Consider the following 15,082-nt stretch of genomic DNA (forward strand, 5'->3'; position numbering starts at 1 on the left):
CAGCTGGGACTTGAACCAGCACTCTGAAATGGAATGTGGGAATTCCAAGTGGAGGCTTAACCTGCTGCACCACAATGCTTGCCATGAGGAAATAATTTTTCACAAAAGATAATCTTCATCATATCAGCACAATAGAATGAGGACAGGAAAAGGAAGGTATAAGTTTGCCTTCTTCCATTTAGAAAGAATAATATACTGCCCTCTGAGATATCCATCTACAATTTTAAAATGTTGGAAATTGTCTAACATTTGCTTAGAAACTATGTCTGTGGTTTATATTGCTTGGTTCATTGGCACCACATCTCATTCCCTCTTGGGAACATCTTTATCTTCCTTTCTTCCCCTCAATTCAAACCAAGTTGTTCTAGTACAGCACCCAAGTGTCCTTAGTCACAGGGGTAGGTACACAAGACAGAGAATGCAATCAGGTGGTATTTAAGGTCTAATTGTTCTGAGGCAAGATACATTATTTAGTTTTGTGATATGAGCCATTAGCTTTCCATTTTTTACATAAGATTAGACTTGAATTTCTGTTACTTACTTCTTAAAGTCCCAAAGAAAACACCTGTAATCTGTCCGCTCTTCTCCATTCCTATCACAGCTCCCCTCATGAATATTCTATGACTTCCTATTTCTACGGTTAAAATAGTTATCTGACAGATCTTCATATATTCACTGATAAAGTGAATATTTAATTTTATCGCAGGTCTATTCTCAGAAGGGCCCTGTGCTTGGTCTAATACTTCGCTGTTCATATCTTGCAGTTCTTAACAACATTATCTCTGATCCTACTTTCTGTAAGTGAAATCTCATGGAATAATGTAGCATGTGCATGAGCAGGGTAGATCTGCTAGGAATGGGCTCAGGATGACAGGTTCACTAGGCAATGGGTGGCATGTATGCTAAGCAGATGGCGTGGTTGCCTACAGCAGACATACATAACTAATGTAGACTTGGGAAGCACATGTCCCCAGTAGAGTAGCAAAGCTGGAACCTGGGCCCTGATTAGGGGCAGTGATTGTGACAGTAGCAGCAGAATCAGTAGTAGCACTGGCAGCTTTGTATTAGGGAGAGAATAGTATTCCACATAAGATAAATGCTGGGACAAAAGGCGGGAGTTGACTTGCCCAACTGTCCCCAGTGTCTGTCCCTCTTCCATTTTGAAATATTAACCTCTCTGGCCTGAATGCCAGGACAGGAGCTGCCTGCACTAGAGCAGTAAGCTTACGAAGTAAAAGTGTATGCATACATGGACACTGCAATGACACATAGCAGGAAGTTTCTCTCCAAGGAGTTTAGAATCTCAGGCTTTGAAAACTATCACAGTATTGCAGAGCAAATATCCATAGGCTTAGAAATAGGACTTGAATATATAGATCCTTTCATTTCAGAGAAAATCACATTATGTTCCTATGAAGACTCGGATACTACTGTTTTTATATCTCTGTTCGAACCATGAGGGATACAAGGGTCTATGGGGAACATTCGAAATGTATAGAACATCCAGAAGGGAGATACCAAGATAAGGAAAGCTCTAGACTAGCACTGATCAATAATATTTTTTGTGATTATGATGATGAAAATATTCACTATCATTGCTTCCCAGTACAGTAGCCTTCTAGCCTGATATGGGTGCTTAGGACTTCAAGCATGATTAATATGACTGAGGAAGTGAATCTTTAATTTGAATTTAAATAAGTACCTGTAAACTAGTGACAAATGTAATGGACAGCAAAGATCTAGAAACAATGATACATAATGCTGTGGTTTGAACATTTGTACCCCTGAACTCAGGAGATTTATCTAAGCTTTCTGTTAATGGTACTAAGAGAGTAGCAACTTAATTCAGTTACAATGTTGAAAGGTGAGGCCTTGGGGCCAATGTTGTGGTATAGTGGTTTAAGTCACTGCCTGCAATGCCCAAATCCCATATGGGTGCTGGTTCAAGTTCTGACTTTTTCACTTTCCATCCAGCTCTCTGGTAATGCACCTGGGAAAGAAGTGGAGGATGGCCCCGTGCTTGGATCCCTGAACCTACATGGGAGACCCTAATGAAGCTCTTGGCACCTTTTTCCTGGCTCAGCCCTGGTCATTGTAGACATTTAAGCATTGAATGAGTGGATGGAACATATCTCTCTCTGTCTCTGTCTCTCTGTCTCTATGTGTGTCTGTGTGTCTGTCTCTCCCCTCTGTGTAACTCCATCTTTCAAATAAATAAATAATCTTACAAAAAACTAAAGATGAGGCCTTTGAGAAGTGGTCATATTTGATTAGTTATTAGTGTGTAGCCCCAATGATTAAATCTTGATGGCTTTATATATAGAGAGACCACAGATTGATAGGGACACATAGACAGACACATACTCCCTGTCTTTTTCCATGTGATGCCCTGTGCAGCATCAGGACTCTGCCAGCAAGAATGCCATCATCAGAAGCTGAACCAATAGACTTTTTCCAATCTTATATTGTGAATTTCCAGAACTATGAGCTAAAATAAAGCTATTTTTCTATATAAAAGAGACTGCTTCATTTGTTTTCTTATAGTGATGAAAAGTTGACTTATATATATGGAGAACCTTTGAAAGGAGTATCTTTATTCTGGATGAAAAAACCTTGAGGAGAATATGTTGGTTATTTTCAAACATCTGAATGATTGTGATGTTGTTGTTTATATAAACACTGGTTTCACAAAACAGAACTAGGATTAGTGAATAAACAGTTGCATGGGGACAAATTTTAGACTTTATAAAAAGAACTTTCTAATAGCTGCTGTATGTAAGACATGATGGATTACTATACTAGGTGACTTTCAACATCCTTTTCCTATGCAGCATATCTATGATTGCATGATATAAATGCTGGGAATGGTGTACTGTGGAGAAAAATCATTTCAGCTACATAGGCATGCAATCCTAAGGTCATTTTGAACAACCAAGCTAGGTAGTCTTTTGTATTTTTCTATTAAATATTGGGTGAAATATACTCTGTCAATCCCTGACATGAATAGTTCTATTTTCTACTTACTATTTTGGGGAAAGTTCCATTACTAAAGTAATTTGTGGGAAAAAAAGAAAATAAATTTTCAATACCTTTTTCTTAAGGCTATCAATATACCATAACATTCCATAAATTCTACACTTCCCAAGAATGATAAGTTTCTAAGATTATGTCCCTAAAAAATGACAGGTAAACATTAAGAATGATGTGATTGCTGGTCTAGATAGTGGTCAATGCTAATTACTTCCAGTAAGAGCATTTTCTGACTAGATGGAGGTAGCCATAATCGATTTTGTGTTAATGTTTGTGCAATATGGTATGTTACACTCAACTTCAGAAAAATTTTAAAGTTAATTAGGTATTCTATATAAAAATTCAAAAACATTAGTAAATCAAGTGAGTCTACAACAGATATTTACAGTGCACACTGTGATACAAGTAGTATTCAGACACTGTAGATATGGTGGGAGACATGGCATTGCCTTTGAACCTGCAGTGCTTGTAGAGAAGTGGAGGGTATAAACAAGTAAATTATCAGTCACAGCTAAGAAATCAATGCTATGTTGAGGAGGGAACATAGAAGGAATGTGTAAGCACAGAGAAGGGTGCCTAACCTAGCCTGGGCTTGAGAAGCTGTGGCATGTGAGCAAGATGAAATAATAAACACTTTTCTCTATCAATTTAGATATATTTTTTGCATTTAATAGTTTTTCTGTTATGTTTGTCCTGAACTTATTTGACCTCAGACCTGTCCCTCACTTATCCCCTGCTCTGCTCTGTCATGTATACAGATCCCTAAAGGCTGAGATTCCTAGACTAACCACCATTTTGCACTCATCTTGGTTCATCCAAGATGGAACAATAGGAGATTAGAAGTGACGTGACAATAGAGGACCCATAGCTTTTCTCCTTTCTCCTTCTTCTGAATGAGGTGGCTTCTCCTTCAGTGGCTACGTATTCTTTAAGGCTCCAGGGCCATCAAACTGGCTTACCATGGCTTCAGACCCTGTGGAATACAACACCTGGACTCCAGTAATACAATCTTTTCTCTTTGTCCTTCCAGCCTAGAGGTAGGAGTGACTTCCTGAAGCTGAAAATTTTGGTTTTCCTAACACTGTTTGGCTTCTCAACTACTTGTAGAACCAGTTCCCTGCATGAAATTCCCTCTATATCAGATACTTATCATAGTTTCTATTTTTCTGGGTAATTCTTAACTTTAGCATTTAGCCAATCATATTAATTCATTTACTTTTTAAAATATTTTATTTATTTATTTGAGAGGTAAAGTTATAAACAGAGAGAGGTAGAGACAGAGAGAAAGGTCTTCCATCCACTGGTTCACGCCCCAGATGGCCGCAACGGCCAGAGCTGTGCCGATCCAAAGTGAGGACCCAGGAGCTTCTTCCAGGTCTCCCATGTGGATTCACGGGCCCAGGGACCATCTTCTAATGCTTTCCCAAGCCATAGCAGAGAGTTGGATCAGAAGAGGAACAGCTAGGACAGGAACCGGCAACCATATGGGATTCTGGTGCTGCAGGCAGAGGCTTAGCCCACTCCGCCATAGAGCTGGCCCGATTCATTTCTGATGTTGAACTCCTTCATTTCAGTACAATAAAACCAACTTTATTACCAGTACTTAAATATGTTTAAGACTTCAATAATTAATAATAAAATATAAACCATACTAAAACAAAATCTCTTTCAAATAATATTCTCTATCTCATTGTCTTCATAGTTTTCTCAAAAATAATTTTACCTGTTAAAGTGAAAAGAACACTATGAGAAACGGAGACTTGATCAGCCCTCACCCTGACTGTTGATGAGCAACTTGATATGTTATCCCTCTTAGTATTTTTTTGTTTGTTCTACTTAATACTTTTGGTTGAATACTGTAATCAATACACAATTCTTCTTAAGTGCTGAAACTTAACTGAAAAGTGATCACTGTTAAATATAAGAGTGGGAATAAGAGAGGGAAGAGATGTGCAATTTGGGACATGCTCAAGCTGACTTACCTCAAACGGTAGAGTTAGAAACATACCAGGGGATTCCAATTCAATCCCATCAAGGTGGCATGTACCAATGCCATCTCACTAGTCCCAGGGATCAATTTCTATTCACAATTGATCATAATGATAGGACTAAGAACCAAAGGGATCACATAAACAAGACTAGTGTCTGCAAATACTAGCTGATAGAATAAAAAAGGGAGAGAATGATCCAACATGGGAAGTGAGATACACAGCAGACCCATAGAATGGCAGATGTCCTAAACAACACTCTGGCCTCAGAATCAGCCCTTAAGGCATGTGGATCTGGCTGAAAAGCCCATGAGAGTATTTCAGGCAGGGGAAGCCAAGACACTCTGGGTAAAAAAAAAAAAAAAAAAAAAAAAAAACTAAATGAAAGATCTCGCGAGTGAGATCCCAGTGGAAAGAACGGGTCATCAAAGAAGGAGGTGCCTTTCTCTGAAGGGAGGAGAGAACTTCCACTTTGACCATGGCCTTGCCTAAAAATTATCAGAGTCAGTGAACTCAGGGGGCTTCCATAGCCTTGGCAGCTCATGACAAGAGCCTAGGGTGATTACTGAGGCCATAAAAAAGAGTGTCAATTTGTTAAGTCAACAACAGGAGTCACTGTGCACTCACTCCTCAGGTAGGATCTTTGTCCTTAGTGTGCTGTACATTGAGATTTAATGCTATAACTAGTACTCAAACAGTATTTTTCACTTTATGTTTCTGTGTGGGAGCAAACTGTTGAAATCTTTACTTAATGTATGCTAACCTGATCTTCTGTAGATAAAGAGAAATGAAAATGAATCTTGATGTGAATGGAAGGGGAGAGGGAGCGGGAAAGGGGAGGGTTGCGGGTGGGAGGGACTTTATGGGGGGGAAGCCATTGTAGTCCATAAGCTGTACTTTGGAAATTTATATTCATTAAATAAAAAGTTAAAAAAAATAATTTTACTCTTCCTAGTTTATAGTTGGAGACAGATGTATTAGCAAACAATGCTTAAAACTTCCAAGCCAGGTTGGGTTTTTGGTATAGCAGTTAACATGTGGACTGAGACCCTGGATTCAACGTCAGAGTGCCTAGGTTGGAGCTTTAGCTCTACTCTCAATTCCAGCTTCCTGCTGATGCACACCCTGGAGGCAGCAGGTGATAGCTCAAGTAGTTGGGTCTCTCGCACCCATAGGGGCGACTTGGATTAAGTTCCCAGCTCCCAGCTTCAGTTTGCGCTAGCTTTGGCCTGGCCCAGCCTCTGCCATTTCAGGCATTTGGGGAGTGAACTAGCTGATGGGGTTTCCCTCTCTTTCTCTTTCTCTCTCTAAAAAAATCAAATAAAAATAAAAATAATCTAAGCCATTCAAGAGAATGAATGGTAATTAAATCTAAATATACAGAAGGAAATAATGGAGATAAATGTGGAGATAATGAAATAGAAAGCAGTAGAGCAAAATAACAAAAGCTTTGTTCTAGTAAAATAATTAAGAAATAGACAAGTTTTACAAATATGTTACATTCCCCCCCCAAAAAAACAATACAAGTTAAATAAAATTGTACAAAACAAAGAAACACAAAATATTTAAATTTTGTAAGAGAACAAATACAGTTTTACTTTAGCATAACCAAAGGGTGGATAAAAAAATTATTTCTAATAAAGAGGCATTTCACCTAATGAAGTGAGAGGAACAAGATAAGGAGAAAATTACCATTCTGCAAACCCTGGTGGATTAATGGTGATGATCAACAATGACTCCCAGTGTAAGCACAAAGGGTGACAACAAATGTCAGTTTTTAAAAAGATTTATCTATTTCAGAAGGGAAGAGAGAGAGAGAGAGAGAGAGAGAGAGAGATAGAGAGATCTTTCAACCACTGGTTCACTCCCAAAATGGCTGCAATGGCTGGGATTGGACTAGAGCTGTCATCTCTTGTTTCTAGGTACATTTATGTGGAACTTGATTGAAAGCAGAGTATCTGGAACTTGAAACAGTGCTCTGGGATGTAGGCAGCCCAAGCAGTGGCTTAATCTAGTCTACCACAACACCTGCCCCCCTACAAATCATTATGTGCCTTCAAATGAAAGGACACAGTATCATCTATACAACGGTGTTGCAAGAAAAAAGCACAGTCAAAAAATATGATCTACCTCTCACTATCAGCTTAAATGAATACAGAGTACTGAAAAATATATTAAAAGACACCAAAGAGTATAAACCAGCCAAATCTAGACTATGGGATAAAGGACAGAGCATGGGACCCGAAATTTTTAAATTAATGAGCAATACAAATTAATTGGAAGGAAAAATAGGTGAATGGGGTGAACCATAGTTTGTATTGATTCAGGAGTTATAATGAACAATCACAATGTATAGACCATCTTTGAGTACTAAATCAAAGAAAGTATTTTTAAGTGTAACAAATATGAAGATAACTAGATGTTTGACACCAATGATACGTTTAGTTATTTTATGATTGATAATTTTTTGGGGGGTTCATGTTTTGTAAAACTGTCTTTTTCTTTTAAAAATGCATTCTGAAGTACTTCGATAAGAAATGGTGTTTTTTTTTTTTTGGATTTGCTTCACATTAATACTGCAACAAAATTAGTGTGGTGGGGTTCTAGTTAGAATCAGATTGGTGATGTGTTGATTGTTAATGCTGAAAATCCACTATATTAAGTTCATTAAACTATCCTTTCTACTGGTGTATGTGTTTGATAATTTCTGTGATAAAACTTTTTATTATAAAAATCATGTAATAAAATTTGAAATCATAGGGGTAGTTACCCTTGATGAAATAACCAGATGAGGACCTCCTAACCCTCTATGGAGAGAGCACTTGAGCCAAAGCTCACTCACATGACAGGAAATAATCTAAATAAAGTAATAGCATATTTGACACAGCAATGAATTAAATGAATGAACAAGCTGTGTTGGAGAAATTAAAGCAAATTTAATATTGGAGCATACTTTTAATAATTTCCTACATCAACAAATTAGAAGGGTGTATTAGTTTGATAGGTCTGTGGTAACAAAGTTCCACAGACTGGGAAACTTAAACAATAGAAATTATTTCCTCACAGTTCTGGAGTCCTGAAATCCAAAATGAAGACATTTTCAGGGTTGATTTCTTCAGAGGCCTCTCTCCTTGGCTCACAGATGGTTACCACTCCCTTCCTTTACATGGAATTTCTTCTATGTGTATCTATCTCCTAATCTCTTCCACTAGTCATACTGAATTAGGGCTCATCAATATCACCTCATTTTATATTAATTGCTCCTCTAAAAGTCCTTTCTCCAGAGTCACATTATGAGGTCATGAAGATTAATATTTCAACATACAAATGAGGGCAATGCAATTCAGTCTGTAATAAGATAACATGAAGAAAAATATTTGATCATATCAATGGGTACAGAAAAATCTTTAGAAAGAAGTTCAACATTAGTTCATGGTAAATCTGCTTTTTAAAGATTTTATTTATTTATTTGAAAGTCAGAGTTACACACAGAGAGAGGAGAAGCAGAGAGAGAAAGGTCTTCCATCCACTGGTTCACTCTCCAAATGGCCGCAACGGCCGGAGCTGCACCAATCCGAAGCCAGGAGCCAGGAGCTTCTTCCCGGTCTTCCATGTGGGTGCAGGGGCTCAAGGACTTAGGCCATCTTCTACTGCTTTCCCAGGCCCTAGCAGAGAGCTGGATCGAAAGTGGAGCAGCCGGGTCTCAAACCAGCGCCCATATGGGATGCCGCGCTTCAGGCCAGGACGTTAACCCACTGCGCCACAGCGCTGGCCCCGGTAAATCTTTTATATTAAGATTAGAGGTGAACCTTCAATTCTAAAAATCTGTAACAAACATACATAAATGTGAAATGTTTGAAATACTTCAATTAAATTTAAGGAAAGGACATTGATATGTGCTGTCACTTCCACTGTCTAAAAAACTGCACTGAAACACAAAGCCAGACCTATGAATATCAAAATAAATGAAAGGTATTAATATTGAAAGGGTAGGTATATTATTGGGTGACTTTGATAATCCATTCAGGGTTCTATAACAAAATATCATTGACTTGGTGACTTAGGAACAATGGAAATGCATTTTTTGAAGTTCTAGATGCTGTGAAAACTAAGATCAAGGCATGACAGAGTCTGTTTCTGTTGTAAGCCAACTCCCTCATTCATAGACACCTATATCTTGCTGTTTCCTCATATAGCTGAAGTTGATAGTTCTCTGGGGTTTCTTTTATAATGGAATTATTCCCAATCAGGAGGGTTTTAACCTCATGACCAAGTTACTTCCCAGAGGCTTCATCACCTGGTATCATTGCCTTGGGGGTTAGGATTTCAACATAGGAACTATGGGTGAACATAAAGATTCAGACTGTAGCAGGGACAATACATAAAATCAACTAATTAGAAAATTCTAAGGAATCAACATATTGAATAGCAAAATGAGTAAAAGGCCTCATAAAGATAGCATAAACTCAGGACTGGTATTGTAGCACAGCAGGTTAAGCTGCTATTTTCCAATGCTAGCATCCCATATCAGAGTGCTAGCTCAAATCCCACCTGCTCTGCTACTGATCCACCTTCCTGCTACTGTGCCTGGGAAGGCTTTGGATGATTATCCAAGTACTTCGGCCCCTGCCAACATTGTGGGAGACCCAGATGGAGTTCCTGGCTCCCAGGTTTGGCCTGTCCAAAACCCCAGATATTGTGGCCATTTGGGGAATGAACCAGCAGATAGAACCTCTCTCTCTCTCTCTCCCTGTCTTTGTGTGTGTGTGTGTGTGTGTGTGTGTGTTATTCTGCTTTTCAAATAAATAAATCTTTTTTTGGAAAAAACATACTATAAGTCCACTGTAGCAAAATCAATAGCCCTCCACAAAAAAAGCAGAAACTAATTAGAAATCAAAATAGAAAACACGTCATTCAAAACAACAATAAAATATAAGGCTTGTTTTTAAAAAATATTTATTTATAAGAATTAATGAGATCTTTATGAATATCAGTGTAAAATTCACTGATTCAGGTAAAATAAGTCCCAAATAAACTGAGCAGGGTATCATATTCTTTGATGGAAAGATGTCAACTGTTATTTACAGATTTAGTGCCATACATGTGGCTGCTAAGATGTCAATCAAGATTGTACTCCTTTGGTGCCAGCGCTGTGGCGCAGTGGGTTAAGCCCCAGATGCAGCGTGGGCATTCCATATGGGTAATGGGTCGAGTCTCGGCTGCTCCACTTCTAATCCAGCTCTCTGCTATGGCCTGGAAAAGCAGTAGAAGATGGCCCAAATCCTTGGGCCCCTGCACCCACATGGGAGACCCGGAAGAAGCTCCTGACTCCTGGCTCCTGGCTTTGGATCAGCTCACCTCTGGCCATTGTGGTCATTTGGGGAACCAACCAGCGAATGGAAGACCTCTCTCTCTCTCTCTCTCTCTCTCTGTGTGTGTGTGTGTCTGTGTGTGTGTGTGTGTCTACCTCTCTCTCTAATTCTTTCAAATAAGTAAAATAAATCTAAAAAAATAAAAGATTGTACTCCCCAAATCCCATCTTTGGATCGCAAAATCAAACCTGGAAAATTTAAGAAAGTGAGTGGAAAACAAGTATCTATAACAAAGCCTAAAGAAAAAAAAAGGTATGAGAAACCTCTATGGGAAACTGAGGACTATATTGAACTGGTACGTGTGTTTGGAGTGATGGATTGTATGTGTAAAAGAAGTTTGGGATAGTGGGTAGTCTGAAATGGAGGGCAGAGGATAGAAGAGACAGGAAAGCTTTAAAACTTCTTCCTAACATTCCTTCTGTAAGTCTGAGGCAGTCCCTCAGACCACCCATGGCAGTAGCTCTGGGATAATGGCAGGACAGCAGAAATGATGGGGTTGATTGAGGCAGTGTAACTCTAGTCCATGCATCCACCTGATAGAACTTTGGTGAATAAGGGCAGGTCTAGTAAAAAATGTTGACTTACACAGACATTTGGTAGAGTTGTACAATATTTTTCTTTCTGTGATTGAGGATAATAAAGGAAATACTCAACAAAGTGAAGGAGCAACTGACAGAATGGGAGAAAACAATTGCAAATTATACAACTGATACAGAATTAATATTTAGGATCTACAAGGAACTCAAAAAACTCAACAACAACAAAACAAGCAACCCAGTTAAGAAATGGGTTAAGTATACAACAGGAATTTTTCAAAGGATGAGATACAAAAGACCAAAAGGCACATGAAAAGATGCTCAGTATCACTAGCCATCAGGAAATGCAAGTAAAATTCACAATGAAGTTTCATCTCACCCAAGTTAGAATGGTTATCATCCAAAAATCAAAGAATAAGATATGTTGGTGAGGATGTGGAGGAAAAGGTACCCTAATATAATGTTGGTGGGAATGTAAACTACTACAACCAATATGGAATACGGTATGGAGATTATTCTCAAATCTGAATAGATCTACCATGTCACCCAGCCATTCCACTCCTGGAAATTTACCCAAATGAAATGAAATAAGTATATAAAAGAGTTATCTGTATCCTCTTGTTTATAGCAGCTCAACTCACAATAGCTGAGATATGGAATCAACCCAGATATCCATCAACTCATGAATGGATAAAGAAAATGTTATATATATATATATATATATATATATATATATACACACACATATATACATATATATACATCTATATAATGGAATACTACTCAGCCATATAAAAGAATGAAATCTGTCTTTTGCGACAAATAGATGCAACTGGAGACCATTATTCTTAGTAAAATAAACCAGGACCATAAAGACAAACATCCTACATTTTCCTTGATTTTTGGTAAATAATACATAAAGTACATAAATGTAATGCATATGAGCAAAATTGACATATTGAGATTTGATTATTGTTTATAGCCCTTGTCTATACTCTTGAGGAATGGTGGTTTTTCTACTTAGTGCTTGTTGAATTATTTATTTAGTGGAGAGTTAAGCATGTGATTATAGATAACACTGAAGTTATTTTAAAAATCAAAGGAAAAATATGAAAAGAAGAAGGAGGGAGTGTGGAAGTGAGGGAAGGAGGGAGGGTAGGATGGGAAATATCATTATGATCTTAGAATTGTATATACACAATACATGAAATTTGTTCCCTTTATATACATAAAAAATGAAAATCACTACACTGAAAAGTACAATGTTAAATAAACTCAAAACAGGCAGGACCTCCCAGAAACACCCTGTTCATTCTTTCTGTGTAGGAAATGAATCTTTTAGGAAAAAAGGTTTTTAAAATCTAAATCTGGCTGCAGAAGATTTCCTAAGGGAAGTTGGGTTGTTTATGTGTCATGGGTGTTGCTACTCCCCTCATTAAACATCCAGCCAAGAACTTGAAATCATTCTCTAAGAATTTCAGTTAAGCAAATACTCAGATTTGGCAGAGAAGGCTAATATCTGGCTGAGTGGCCCTTCCCTTTTCCATTTTGGTGGGGAGCCTCTGGAAGGGAGAGGTCATGGACTGAGGGTGACAGACAAAAGTCAACAGAGGGATGAGTCCAGGTTCTGACAGTTATCAAAGTGAAGACTTGAGGGAGCATCGATAAGACCACTTATTCTAAATGAAATGGGAGCCACCCCAGTCCTGTAGCTGTAGCTAGTCCTAGGAGATGCATGGACCTGCACACTAGTTGTGGTAAGGAAAGTGGAGGGGCCAGACCTTGCCAGGAATTACTGGGAAAACCTTGAGGGATGTCTAAATAAATTCCACTTCAGACAGAGGAGGCCCAACTGAGTACAGACCTGTTTCAGCCTTAGGACAACCTGGAGTATGGGAACAGGGCATGGGATGCTCTGACTTAGGGCATAAAAGGGGAGGGAACCCAGATTCTGCCATGCATCATAGGAAAATCACTTAGGGCAAGAATGTGGGGACTTCACTCCTTAGAGTGAAACAGACAAGAATCACTCATGATTGAGGAATTCCAAGGCAGGAAAATCGTGCAGAGGTGCTTCCTCCTGAATTTTCTGCTCATGTGCTGTCAGGGAAGTGAGGGCCATGACCTGAAAGACAGTTCATGATGTCCAAAAAAAGAGAAGGAATTCATTGCCTGTCAGGAGCAAATATAACTAAATGCTTTATAATTTATTGAAGGCATGTCCATAATCTCAGGCAACGTACAGGGCTCCCATGCCATCCTAGCTCAGCTATCAATCCTACAAAGCCCTAGATCACAGAAACCTGACTTGGTGCTCACTCATTTCCACTTTGATAGTCTGAGGAATTAGACGGACTTGTTTTGAAGCCAAGGAATTCAGGGACATTCAAGGAGGTAGCCTAGGCAGTGCAGGTGTCAAAATGGGACTCTAAGCTAGTAGTAAGGAGATTTCCTATCTCAAACAGATGAGGGGCCTTCTTGTCATGCACTGAGACAGTATTCACTTTTGGAAGGCTGCAGCAGGGTTCCCGAATATGGTATGTTGATTTCCATTATAGGAATCCAAGGGGAGGGGAAGTTTGTCAAAGACAGTCCTCCCCTCCTCCCTAAAAATCATACGTTTCTCTGTTTTTGGTAATTAATACATAGAATACAGAAAAATGTAATTTATACAAGTGAAATTGAAACATTATGATTTGATTATTGTTTTTAACCCTTGTCTATACTCCTGTGGAAGTTCTTTCTACTTTTTACTAATTGAACATTATGGTTAGTGGTGTATTAATCCTGTGAATATAAAGTAAATTGAAATTATTATATTGCAAAAATTAAAGAAAAAAGGAAAGGAATGAATAAGGAGAGACTGAAGTTAGAAATTATGGTTATTTTAGAATTGTGTTTATGAAACACATTAAATCTTTTTTCTTTATATTAATAAAAATCAAAAAAGTAAATTGAAAGTATGTCATTGCAAAAATTCAAAGAAAAATAAGAAAGAAGGAGAGAGGGAGGGGAGGAAATATCATTGCGTTCCTAAAACTGTATATATGAGGGGCCAGCGCTGTGGCGTAGCAGGTAAAGCCACCGCCTGCCGTGCTGGCATCCCATATGGGTGCCAGTTTGAGTCCCAGCTGGTCCACTTCTGATCCAGCTCTCTGCTATGGCCTGGGAAAGCAGTAGAAGATGTTGCAAGTCTTTGGGCCCCTGCACCCATGTGGGCGACCTGGAGAAAGCTCTTGGCTCCTGGCTTCGGATCAGTGCAGCACTGGCTGTTGTGGCCAATTGAGTAGTGAACCAGTGGATGGAAGACCTCTCTCTCTCTCTCTCTCTCTCTCTCTCTCTCTGCCTCTCCTCCTCTCTCTGTGTAACTCTGACTTTCAAATAAGTAAATAAATCTTAAAATAACTGTATATAGATACATAAAATCCTTTTGGTTTAGATAGATAGATAGAGTGGACTCAGGTTGGTAGATGGAGAAGGTCCAGATCCCGTCAGTTCTCAAGGTGGGGTCATGGAAGAGGAGTGGAAACTTGCCATTCCACAGAAGAGGAGAAATAATCCCTCCATTTTCTGGCCATCTACACTGGATAGTCTGGCAGGATGCCTAGATGCAATTCTGTGATGTCCATATCAAAAGGCTAAGGAAGGTGAAGTTTCGTCCAATGTGGTGCAACTCGGGATAGCAGAAGGAGAAGTTCTAGACCTTACCATCAGGTGAAGAACTCCTAGGGAACGCTCAGACGTCTTACCACATATATGATGGAAATATATCCCATTCTGCCTTGGTGCTGAGGTCCGGGAAGTCCCAGACAGAGTCCCCAAATGTTACTTTTCCTGACTTCCTTAGTGAGATTCTGAGGGGTGTGGCTTGAGACCAATAGAGGGAGGAGTCCTCAGCCTGGCTAATCATCAAGGGGCAGGCTATCAGGGATGCTTGAGGACACCTCCCACTACATATCTAGAGGAGTGTCATCCCCAAGCAGAGCCTGCAGATACTGCTGGGCAGCTCCAGTGGGGCTCTCAGTTAGTGGTATTTCCTGACTTTCATCACCCAGTCCGAAGGTGGTGAGTCTTTCTCAGACTGAGGTGGATTAAACTTAATAGAAGTGTCCCAGGCTTTGAGATGCGTTAAGGTTAGGGCCCTAACGAAGGGCTG

This window comes from Oryctolagus cuniculus, chromosome X (assembly GCF_051225735.1).
Source record: "Oryctolagus cuniculus isolate XC-2025 breed Fujian yellow rabbit chromosome X, ASM5122573v1, whole genome shotgun sequence".
In the NCBI taxonomy this organism is placed as follows: Eukaryota; Metazoa; Chordata; class Mammalia; order Lagomorpha; family Leporidae; genus Oryctolagus; species Oryctolagus cuniculus.